The following is a 13,184-nucleotide window of genomic DNA, read 5'->3' on the forward strand; positions in this document are numbered from 1 at the left end:
TCGTAACAGATTACATTGCTGTAAACATTACTGGGTAAAATAAATGAGTCATTCTTTAACTTTACCATTCTTTGTTATTTTTGTGATATTATCTAGAGTGACTGCCTTCAACCCCAAACTTTTATCCAGAAACATTGTGGACTTGCACAAATAACTTCAGCCTTAGCTAAGTACAATTTCAGGGCCAAAAATCACCAAACTTTTCATTTTTGGCCAAGCAGGGAGCTTAGGAGCATTCTCTAAATTTTTTCAACAGGCAATGATTTGGGGTTCCTCTAAACTTTTTTTTCTGGGTCCAGAGAGGCTGTGGCCTCCTCATCCCTGGGGGTGTTCAAGAGCAGATTGAATGGGTCCCTGAGTAACCTGCTCTAGTGGAAGGTGTCCCATGGTTCCTTCCAAACCAAATCATTCTGAGATATTTGCTGAAAAAGCAGGAGTGGGACATAAGCAGGCCAGGAAGTTTCTGGAGTGCCCTAATGGTAACTCCCTGATACAGGGGATTGAGGAATCAAGGAGAGGAAGTTCTTTGCTGGACTTGATGCTTATGGAAAAGAAAAACTGGTCTGAAGTGTGAAGGCTGGGTCAGCCTTGGCTTTAGGGATCATGCAATGGAGGGAAGGATTTTGGGAGGAGGGAACTGGGCAGAAAGCAGCCTCTGAACCCCAGAGCAGCCTCCCAGGTTTCAGCAGAGTGGGCTTTGCCCTATTCAGGAAGTGCTGAAATAAGAACCATGTAAAAGATGGTTTTGGAGAGGAGTTCTGGAGATTTCAAAGTTTTACCTTCTCCAAGCTCCAGAATGTACAGAAAATCAGATGAGAGTGGCAGAAAGCCTGCATGGATGATCAAAGAGCTCCTGGCTCAACTCTAATATCAAAAATAAGTATACAGAAAGTGAAAGAAGGGACAAGTGACTCCAGAGGAATATGGAGAAGATGTTCAATATGCATGCAAGTGTAGGATAAGGTAGCCAAAGCTCAGCTGGAGTTGAATGTAATGAAGGGTGGGAAAAGCAACGTGTGCTGGCAGCAAGAGGAAGATGAATAAACTGAGGGCCCTCTGCTGAGTGGCATGAGGGAGGTGGTGACAGAGAGCAAGGTGGTGAGAAGGAGGATCTACAGAACCAGAGCTCATTAGATTCACCTCAGTCCCTGGGAGGATGTGGAGCAAATAACCCTGTAAGCCACTTTGAACCACATGAAGGACAAGAAAGTGATTGTGAGTAGTAAGCATGATTTTATGAAAGGGAAATCATGTTTGATCAACCTGATGTCTTTTTACAATCATGATTAGATCACTGGATGAGGGAAGAACAGGGGATTTTGTTCACCCTGACCTGAGCAAAGCTTTCAGTTCTTACTCCTGCAACACTCCTACAGACAAATGGATGGATTATGGGCTAGATAAGTTGATACTGAAGTGAACTGAGAATCAGGTAAACTGCCAGACTTGAAGGATTGTGGCTAGAGATAGGAAGTTCTACTGGAAACCACTTAGGATTGATAGGAGATGCTCAGAGTAGCTGGTAGGGCTTAGCCTAGAGAAGAGAAGAATAGGGGGGAATTAAAAATCAATCAATGGCTGGGAGGGTACTAAAGATGGAATAAAGCAAACAGCCAGGTTGTCCAACAGGACATGGAAATATACTAAATTCAGGTCTAAACATAAGGAAAAAGTTTTCCTGCTCTACTGGTAGCTGACCATGGCTCTCCATTCCTGGATATATTCAAAACTCAATTGGCTGAGAACCTAAGGAACCTGCTCTAACTCACCCAGGATTTGGGGGGTGTGATGTGGTGACAATCTCCAGAGGGTCCATTCTAACCTCAATAATTCTTTGGCTCTGTGAATTATAGGGAAACCAGTTCTTAATAAAGGGGCTTGACAGTGAGCTGCTAGGACAAAAAGACAAGACTGGAATCCAAGAAAGAATTCATCATATTTAGATAATATACAATTTACTCAATTTTAGGTAGAAGATGGGAATTCATGTTTTGCTGGAAGTGCTGTATTATGCCTCTATGGTTAGTTGACCAAAAGATATTAGGAGTAGGCTGATAGATGTAATTTGATGAGGCTGAATGAATTAAAATGTGGTCTACACTGTATCTTTTTAGTTCATGCATTAGATTTCAAAGTCAGCTCTTTCCTCTTGCAAGCTTTTCATGCTGTATACACCCTCATCATTAACTTTCTAATTTAACAGTGTGCAGTACAGTGTCAAATTGGTTTTATGTCCACAGCTTCCCTCTGTGATATGTTACCACTGTGAAAAATTCTGTCAGATTTGATAGGAATAATCTCCCATGTGTGAATCCCACTGAGTCAAACTCTCCTTAATTAAATCATAACAGTCCAGCTGGCCTGCTCCATCTCGTCTTAATGGTGTCCTCTGTTACCCTTTCTGCATTTTTTCAGTCTTTTATTTTCTTTAGTACAAAAGACAGGTATTACACATGAATCTTTCTAAACACGTCCTTGCTTCCAAAGTGAGCTGAATACATATGCTAATATTGGCCCATTTTTTGGTACTTGCCTCAGGATGCTGCAAAGGAGGTTTTCTCCTTTTGCACAGTTGTTTAATCTTCGAATGCTCTAATTTTTTCTTGTATTATCTCCTTTTTTCCTTTCTTTTTAAGTACCAGATCTGGCAAGATTCCAGTTCCCTTCAGCAAGTTTTGCTTTCTAAAATAATAACAGCTGTTCCTGGGAAAAGTGGCTCGTTTTAATGATCCAGTTTTTTCAGTAATTCCCATGGGTGTTCCTGTTTCTCACGTGGCTGAAATGCTGTTGCCAGTTATGCTGATATCATGATTAATTCTGAGCAGTCATGGGCAATGTGCTCTTTGTCAAAACCTTGTGCAACCTAATCAAAAACAAACTTGTTCAAAACTCTTATGGGCTTGCTGGTGATAAAAAACAAGGTGGGCATGTAAAGTTCCTTTGCATTATGATGACCACTTCACTGCAGACACAGATACAAGGCACAACTCTAAGGCAGAGATAAAATTTCATCATTTTTATTTATGCCTTTCCTTCTCTTTGTACAGCTGGATAAGTTTAAGTCTAGAATTTTAATATTAAGTGTGCTTATTTGTTTCAGTAATTGCAGCAATTCCTCTTAAATTTAGGTGCTTCCCTGTAAATTTTACATTTTTTTAATATAAATGTAGCTGGAGAAAAGGTATTAGAAGGCAAATGATCAAGTCGGTCAAGAAGATTGATTGTTTTTCTTCATGGTCTCTATTTCACTCCAGAATATTCACCAAAAAAATTGCTATAATCAATTTTAGAATGTGCTTTTATATGGAGATTGTGTTTGGACTTGCAGGGATCTATATGTAAATAAAGCCCAACAGTTCCTTAGCATTCAGTTTACATTTTCCTCTAAGTCACTCTGTGCACAGGCTTAGTTCTGTACCCCTGTGCCTCTGCTGCTTTTTCCTTCAGTGCTGGCACACTTTGATTTTTGTAGACTTATATCTCACTTTCTCATCTGTTTCTCCCTAAGCTATACATTTTAAACTCTCTTGCCTCCTGTTTAATTTCCTTCAAGACTTTCATCAGTTGATAACATTTCTTTTGTCTGGCTTAGCTTATGAACATGTTGCATTTGAGCTCTCCTGTGTGATGTGGCCATCCGGATATTATGGAAACAGAGAGAATACAAATCAGCTGGAATTACACACGGACCTAGGAACTGGAGTTAATTAAAAGTACAACAAAAGCTTCATGAGTGCTCTTTAGAAAATAGGAAGCTTTCTGGAAAACCATTGTACCAGAGTACAGAGATGCAGGAGTGAACACCTCGTATTTTTAATTTAGAGTATATGGCTTAAAGAAATACCCAGACAAAGCAGCAGGCAGTGATGTAAAAAAATTGCCAAAGTACACAAGTGACTTGCAGAGTACATTGCCTTTTACCTTAGATTACACCAGCTAAAGCCATGGTGACAGCCCAGAGGAGATGCTGCTTTTCAGGGTATTTCAGAGATAAGCAGATCATATAATTATATGATTATATTATGTAATGTTAATGTATTATTTCAGAGATAATCAAAAATGCTTCCCAAAATCAAGATTTATAGAGCTGGTACAATAAACAATTGTGTTGCCTTAACTAAAAATAACAATTGCATGAATTTTATATTACACTGAAAAATGGCTTAATAATTTGCATTTCCTTTGGACTAGAAAAAACAATAATTATTTGCAGTGGTAGTTATGTTGTGGTAGAAGAATTTACCCAAAAATCACATTTTGGATCTCATGCCTTTTAGACCTAGGTAGGTACAAGCACAGAATTTGGACAAACAGCTGAAATTCCAAGCAGTAACAAACAGCATTTGAAGTGTGTCTATCTTTAGTGAGATATTTCCCCCATTCTGAGTAATCACATCTCAGAGTGCCTCTTAGCTCAGTAAATGTGACTTCAAAGGTTTTATACAAGGAAGGCTTTCCCAAGGGATGCTGGTTTTGCCTCACATTCTCCTTGTGAACCACTCTGGGGATTTCTCAAACAGGATTTCTCCCTCCAACATTCTCTTTTCCAGCTTCATATCCAAAGGTCTTCTGCCTTCATTGCCTCTTCTTTAACACCTTCTGGAACATTTCAGCTGCAAATGTAATTAATTTAAGTCATTAGATTCTATCAGACCATGCTGGAACAGTGCAGCAGTCACTGAGTTGTGCTCTGGCCTTTTCAGAAGCAGAGGAACTTTTACAGTAGAGGCTTTGGAAGATGGATTCCTCCAGGCTGGAAATGTAGGATTTAAGAATCCCTTGTTTACTGTCTGAACACAGATCAAGCATATTCCTAATACAAGCAAGTAGTTTTCTCTCATCAGGGAACACCATTTCTGGTTAAAATCAGACTGTTTGCGCTGTCTGATGGACAGGTGCCAGAGGAAGATAATACATAACACATCCCATCAATTTTCATCTTCTTAAAGATCATAATTTCAGAATATACAATGGCAGAGAGTCAAGGAGCTGGGTACAGCCATTGCTGAGGCCAACATCTGGCACTGCAGATGCATCTTCATTAACACTTCAGTTCATATTTGTGATACTGAAAAGGCAGAGCAGAACTGGCTCCACAGATCTCAAAGGAGAGAACAAATAGCAGAACCAATAACTGAAGAATCAGCTATATTTATTTCCATATTATCTCAATTTCAGAAGATTATCAGAATTGGTAAGTGGAATTTCCAAAATGACAGAATAAGAAGAAAACCACACCAGCTTTTTCTACTCACTACACGTGTGTGCAGTCCCTGAGGGATCAGTCTGTCATTTGAAAGAATCCTGGGGGAAATGGACTCACAGGAAGCAGCATCTGATGCTCACATATGTCTTGAGCAGAAGGAAAAGGAGTTCTGTGTGTTTCCAAAGGTATAAAATCTGAACTTTTTTTAACTTTGCTGTTCCAGAAACTTGTGAAAAAATCTCCAGTTCTCTATCACTACTAGGGGCACAAAGCAGAGTAAAAGCTGAATTTGATTCACTCTGTTGCTTAAAAATGTATTTTCTGGGCACTCTGAGCATTACTTAATAGATCAGATGATTTTTTGAAAGCTAACAGTTATCTGAAATTTGGGAATCAAACGTGGAGAGACTAAACACAGAAGCCATATTTGACCTGGAGCACATTAGATCCAATGTTTGTATGTCCCAGATGCAGGAGGTATTTTGTGATCATCTGATCTGCTCTGTGCATATTCACATGTACTTCTCCCTGCAACAAGACCACTGACTCACGACAGATTGTGAAGCACCTTTAGAAAAACCCCAACTATTTAAAGGCATCAGATGAGAGGTAACACTGCATATGCCTTGGCCATGTCCTTTTATAAATTGTGTTTTATTCCCTGTTTTAATTTCTTTAAACTGCCGGATAATAGCAGAGGTGTGTCAGGTGTCCTTGCTGGGTTAAAAAAACCATCTAACAGATTTCTGTTCATCAGTCTCTGACCAAGTTCCCAATGGTAAGCTGGGGACTGAAGTTCCTTAGGTCTCTGTCCTGTTCTCCAGTTCCTGCTCTGACTGTTGCTCTGTGAACCAGTGACAGTTTTGAGGGGCACACGTGGAAGCTGAGTCACAACAGCTACAAAGAAATGCTCTTTTTCTTTTCAGTGCTCTTCTGTTATCATCAGCATTTTGTCATCCATCCCAGTGATGTTCAAGAGGTTGCCTACAGATTTTTCCAGTCTGTCCAGAGCCAGGTCTCTGTGTATGATTCTTTGTTCTTGTAGGAATAATGCTGGGATTTATTGTATTAAAAATGCCCTGGTGTGTCATGCCAAACATTTCACAGCCCTGTGATCTGCTCACAACTTTTCTTGATTATCACATCTCAGTGTTTATGTAATCTGAAAACTTTCCAGGAACAAATGTATGCTTACACTATCATTATGGCTCTGTATCATTGTAAAATAAGATTATATGTACATAATAGAACAGTATTTATAGGATATTACAAGTCTCATTGCAATTATTTGATGCATTCACATTAATTGCAGTGAGACTACCAACTTGACAAATTCAATTTGATTTAGTATGTGCCATTCTGATTTTTCATGGTGCTCTTGTTTTTAGGTTTTTTATCTGAATGTTAGAGGCACAAAGCCAGAAGTCTAAAAAGTCTGATTATATTATATCAACAATATAGTCTCCATTATGATTCCTATTTGTAATCTTGTCAGAGGAAGATATCAAATCTCTTTGACATAATCCTCTTTCCATTAAGCTCCACTCTCCTTGTTAAGCTTGTGATGAGTTTAAGCTGTTGCCACACAATGAGAGGAATATCTAAAACAAAGTAATAAATAAGATAGGATGCAGTAGGAATTGGGGGTTGGCCTGTTTGCTTCTGCTTCCTGGTGGCTGAAGCATTTCTTTCCCCTTGCTTGTGATGTTTGCCTGTGTGTCCAAGTCCAGTTGTGTTTTGGAAATCACAGAATGACCTGGGTTTGAAGGGACCTTAAAGATCCTCTTGTTCCAACCCCCTGCCATGGACAGGGACACCTTCCACCAGACCAGGCTGCTCAGAGTTCCACCCAACCCAGCCTTAAACACTTTAAGGGATGGAGCATCCTGGTAATAACCAAACAAACAACTGAATAACAAATAAATAAATTAACCTGATCTGTGCTACTATTGTTATTATTATTATTATTATTATTATTATTATTATTATTATTATTATTATTATTATTACTACTAGTATCATCATCATCATCATTAATCTACTGGCTGACAGCCTGCACCACACACAACAGTAACCGGAGCAGCCACAGAGGACTGGAAGTTTTCTGTGCAGAATCTGCTTCAGAAATCTGATTTTGATGATGTAATTCCATAATTACAAAGGACCTTCCAGCACTGGAAAGGCAGGAGCAGAGCAATGGTAAATTTATTGCTGGATCTCTGAGTAGGGATTATGGGCATCCATGACTCGAGCCAGGAAATCTTGAAGGACAAGAGCAGCAGAGGCAAGGTCAGGGTGATCTCAGCACTGACACAGCCACCTCCTGAATAATTAAAAATTATAGATTTTCATGTTCCATTTCTACATTCCATGGAGGAGGAAAGGAAATAATCCACAATATGAGGTGCTTTTCCTCTGAAATATGTGGTCTTTGCCAGCATGGCTTTCTGATTATTTTCATGCATATATTTCCAAAGAATGATGATCATTTTGGGCCCAGACACCAATATATCATGTTTAAACTGACATACATCTACAACATTTTTTAAAAATAAGTTATTACTGTCTACTTTTCTATTAATCAAGTAACAATAAAGTTTATCTACTTTTTGTTTCTTTTTAAGTCCTAAGAAACTAAAGGGTTTTAAGAATTTAGGAAATTCACACCTTGTTAAAAAAAACAAAAAAAACCAACAAACCCAGCCATTTCCAGTTTCTCTGAACAAGTAAGTAAGAAAAATCTTATGCATATATATTTGTATATACTCTGCTATGATTAGAGAATATGAAATTAGAGTGTATGTGTACATATAGGGAAATTTGCAATGTTCATTTATAAAGCTTCAGAATTGACTTGGGAATTTGTTCCCATGGGCCAAGAAACCAGCACCTTCAGCCCTCTGAAATGTCCTCAGTGTCCCTCACCATTTCACTAACTGACAGGAGAATCCCTTCCCGAGGGATTTTACTGTGCATAATCTCACACATTTTTATTTCAGACACAAGTGCAAATGTCTGTCCAATAAGAAAGATTTCTTCTCATCTCTCCCTCCCTTTAATTTGATGTGAAATTTCAAATGATGCATGAAGACCTTTTGTTAGAACAGTGCTCTGGCTTTTGAAAGAAATACATTTGACCATTCTTACTGAGTCTTTTTAATTTGGGTATTCAGGTGGATTGGTATTTACACCAGCTTGGGGGTGGCTTTTGTTAGGTGCTATTCTTGGCCAGTCAGGCAAAGGTTTTCTGATTTTACCATTTGCTGTCAGCTCAGAAGAGTTTATTCCTAGGGGAAACTTTAGGGGTTTGATTGATTCACCTTTGAAAAAACAGTTCTGATGGTAACTTGCATTTTCTTCTTATTTTTCTTGAGGACCCATTGCTTGTTATCTGCCTGGCATCGATAATGTGTTCTCTCTGCTGGACACCACTTCATTATACCTCTTAATCATCATCTTAGTACAAAACAAAGCTCTCTGCAAAGCTTTAGAAGCTTTATAAATATCCTGCAACACATGCAGAACACTGCAGTACATGATGCATCTTCCATTCAGGAATTCTTGAAGTGGATTGTACTTACTGCTATTGACCTCTGTGATGGGGTCATGGATCTCTGACAAAAATTTATGTCCAGCATCATGGTGCCATACACAGCATGTGCATTGTGGTAGTGTTACAACTAAATTTGAAATTACTGAGCTGACAACAGATGGATGGCTCCTATGTAAGAGCAGAAGGCAGAAGATGGTATCTCTTTCCTGAAATATTTATCTGTTCTTAAAGGCAGTGTAAATCAGAAGTTGTTGAACAGATGCTGTCAGTATTACTAGATTTGTGTGATTATCTCTCAGAATTTTTTCTCCTGTTGACTACAAACAAGCCTATTTTTTTTTGTTGGTGGTGATTTGAAATTAAATAAGATTCTCAGTCTTATCATTAGATATTATATTAGATATACGTTAAAGCAACATTAGAGCTGTTGCTTTAATACCAGGCCTCACTTGTTTTCTCCCTTGCAACAGCCTGGACCAGTTTGGATATTTCCTAGTAGAAGCTTTGTTTTCAGCCAGCTGTGTCTCACTGCTCCAAAGCTGCTGAGCATCTGAGCCTTCATTCTGAATACTACGTACATGAAAATGGAATTATCATATTTGCTTTGCTGTTGCAGTTCACCTTTAGGCAAGACTGTTTCTAAGAAAATTTTTGCTGTGTCTGTGTCTGGTGATGCTGGACCTCAATTATCTGTGCAGTTCAATGTCTGTCTTGATTTTTCTGATATTTTACTTGTGAAACACATGCATAAATAAATAAAGATTATGTACAAGGCAAGAACACAGGTTTATTCTGTTCATCTTAAAGGTTTTGCCAAATAGATTGTCTGATGCCTTGTTATGTAGGAAGTGGGAGTCACTCGGTTCAGCATTTAATGTAAATAACTCATACTCCCTCTACTGAGCAACACTGTAGTGAACATTTATTTCTCTGTTCCTGTCACTGTATTCAGTACCCCAGTTTTCCCTCAGAATGGCAGATGTTTGTGTATTGGGCACAGAACTTTCCCCTCCCATGTGTTCCAAAGAATATTCACTTGAGTTTGGGATTAAAAAATTAAATTTAAGGGATTTATTCACCCAGGCAGCCCATAGAAATTCATAACCTCTCTCAGAATCACCTATGACTTTGTACTGCATTTGGGGCTTTCTTTGGAGTATTTCTTTCTTTAGCTACCTTGATTAACACATCAAGGAATAGAATGAGGTAGATGGAAGAAAACAATGAGGAAGAAAAGAGTATTTGACTGTTAACTGCCACTTACTAATGAGTGTAATTCTTGCTCTGAGTGGAAGGCTAAAAACCACTCCAGTCCTGTGCTGAAATTCCTATCATCAGACGTCCAGAGGTGATACCTTCTTTAAGTATCACTTTTAGAAGAAGAAAAAAGGAGACAAACTATTTTGCTTATACCCTAGGGATTTAAATGGGAGATTTACAGTAGTGCAGGATATGCTTGCATTTCAAAATATATTTTTAAATCACTAAATCAGTCATGGACAAACCTGGGAATTTGACTTTAAACTAAGGTGTGTGATGAGAAATATTCTATATATGTATTCCTGACAACTGCCTCTCTGAAGAGGTGCCTCTGACCCCTTTCTTTGTGCTCTGTGAAGATTAAAACAAAAGCATGTGGTAATGAATGTGGACACAATTCTTTAAGCATGTTTTAAATGCTACAAGTACTTTCTGCATTAGAGACTCTGTCTTGACAGGGAAACAAGTTAAGGGATTATTTAGCTGCTGGTGTCTCCTACACCAATCCCAGATTCCCAGGGTTTAAGCTGGCTGCTGTCCTCACTTGCCCTGCAGCCTCAGTGCTGGGAGAAACCAGCAAACTGCTCGATACTGCTGCAATTTCACCTCTGTTCAGAGGCAAGGGCAGAAAGCCAGTGCTGGGAACCCCAAGGGATAAACCCACCATGACCTACATCCCCTCCCAAACCCCGCTCAGCCCAGCATTCTGGATCCCCCCTCACAATCTCACCACTTCCCCCGTGACCTCGCATCTCCCCCTTCTCCCCAGCCTCCTGCTTTGAGTCTGAGTCCCTCGGTATGAAATGGTTTCCCTGGATCTGAGCGTGTGCTCCTTTCCCCAGGGCAGTGGGGATTGTTGACACGAATCCTGGAACAGATCCTGTGGACAAGGATGCTGATGGATGGGTGGGTAGATAAATAAATGGATGGATAAATTGATAGGCAGACCTATAAATGAAGAGATAGAGAGATAGAGAGATAGAGAGATAGAGAGATAGAGAGATAGATAGATAGATAGATAGATAGATAGATAGATAGATAGAGATAGATGATAGAGATAGATAGATATATAGATACATAGATATAGATATAGATATAGATTATATCGGTATATAGATATAGATATAGATATAGATATAGATATAGATATAGATATAGATATAGATATAGATATAGATATAGATATAGATTATATATATATAGATATAGATTAGATATAGATATAGATGATATAGATATATATATATAGATGATATAGATATAGATATAGATGATATAGATATAGATATAGATGATATAGATATAGATATAGATAGAGATAGAGATAGAGATAGAGATAGAGATAGAGATAGAGATAGAGATAGAGATAGAGATAGAGATAGAGATAGAGATGATATAGAAATAGATATAGCTATAGCTATAGATATAGATAGATATAGAAATAGATAATAAAGAGACCTGCCTCTGTCCGGGGAATCATCCCTTCCCTAGCCAGCCCCGTGATGCTGACGAGCCCGGATGTTCCCGGTCCAGCCCCGCCGCTCCTTCCCGTGACTTGCATATTCTCCACTCGGTTTTTCGTTTGTGGCGGCTGCTATCTGGTGGGAAAATGTGGGAATTGCAGCAGCCGGATTTGACCCTGCCAGGGCAGAGCTCAGGGCAAGGACCGACTTGCTGCTGGGCAGTAAACTGCATTTAAATAATCCCAAAGAGCGTCCAAGTCTCATCTGGTCAAGCCTGATGAAAATAAATGGTAATAGTTTTAAATATGACAGATATACAGGGACTACAGGCTGTTTTATATTAGCCCTCCCCATCATTGTTGCAATCCATGGGTTTTAATATAAAAGTACTTTTCTTCCCCCTCCCAAATGTATGAACCTGGCAGTAGGAGTATCATGACATCAGGATTGTGCTTCACCTATCCAGATTTAAACTCCTTGGAAAATAAATTAGCTGTCATGTACTTTCAGTGGTACCTGCTAAATGTGTTTGGTTTATATTTCTTTACTTTATAATTTTTCACTAGGGACAGTGTTTGTGCATCTGTCTTGAAATTTTCAGTTTGTCTTTGCCAGTGTGTCCCCTCCTTTAGAAAATATGAAACAGGTATGAGTACCTGTCTGTTGCCTAAACAGTGAATAAACTCTTTCTGGATTTCTGCCTACAGAATGGATGTTTTCCTTTCTGTAAGTCTCTTTTTTTTCCAGAGTATCTGCATGCAGTTGGTCAAAAGCACTGAGCATGTCAAAGGATCGTCCAACAGAAGGAAAACTTTTCACTGCCTAGTTTTGTCAAAACACGAAAGTATTTAAAAATAAAATAAAAGATCCAAGGATATGTGGGATAACAAGAGTCTAAACTTCACTCCTTTGTGTAAAAATCAACCCAGATAGTTCACTGGTCCCTCTGTATTCTGGAGATGGTTTAGTTGTGTCAGGGTCCAAGGGCCATCCTGTGATCCCAGAGGGTGCCTGGTTTGCAGTTGCTACTGGAATCAAGAGGGACAAAATTGAGGAGTGAGGAAGTTAAACAGAGGGCCTCAAACCCCTTTGCTTTCTCAAGTATCCTCCCAAAAAAAGGACATCTCTGCTGTCTCAGTAAAGCATACACCAGATTTCTCTTACAGACAAACTCTTACCATGTATCCGGATTTGGTTAAGAAATAGTATTGGCCACTTATTTAACTGCTGAACTGGTCACTGCATCTTTAGAAATACTAGACATGAATTGCATCCCCTCATGTTGGTGCATCTATGCTCACCTGTGCCATGAGTAAACAACATAATCCCCCTGATCTCTGTGTCCTTTGAAAACCTCAGTTCAGAATTTCTGCTTTCCTTCCAGGCAGTCACCAGACTGCCCATGAAGTTGTGCTTGAATCTCTTCTCCACTGACCTTCCCTTTAGGTAGCACTGGGCCAAGAGTTTCCAGAGCAGATCTCAGTATCTTCATGCCATCCAAGGATTACAGGATTCAGAACTTGGCTTGCAGAAGGGCCAAACCTTGCACTGGGAGGCAGAAAGTTGGGGACTGGACACTTGCAGTTACATGGGCTGAGATAGAAGGGTCCTTTTGGTTTGCTGCTACCTTCTCATAATTTTTTTGCTCTCCCATTGGAAAGAAAGGTATTCTGAGGAAGAAAGGTGAAAGTGAAGAAATCTA

Source organism: Pseudopodoces humilis, chromosome 17 (assembly GCF_049639895.1).
Source record: "Pseudopodoces humilis isolate 2021_Gansu_Grassland_sample_001 chromosome 17, ASM4963989v1, whole genome shotgun sequence".
NCBI lineage: Eukaryota > Metazoa > Chordata > Aves > Passeriformes > Paridae > Pseudopodoces > Pseudopodoces humilis.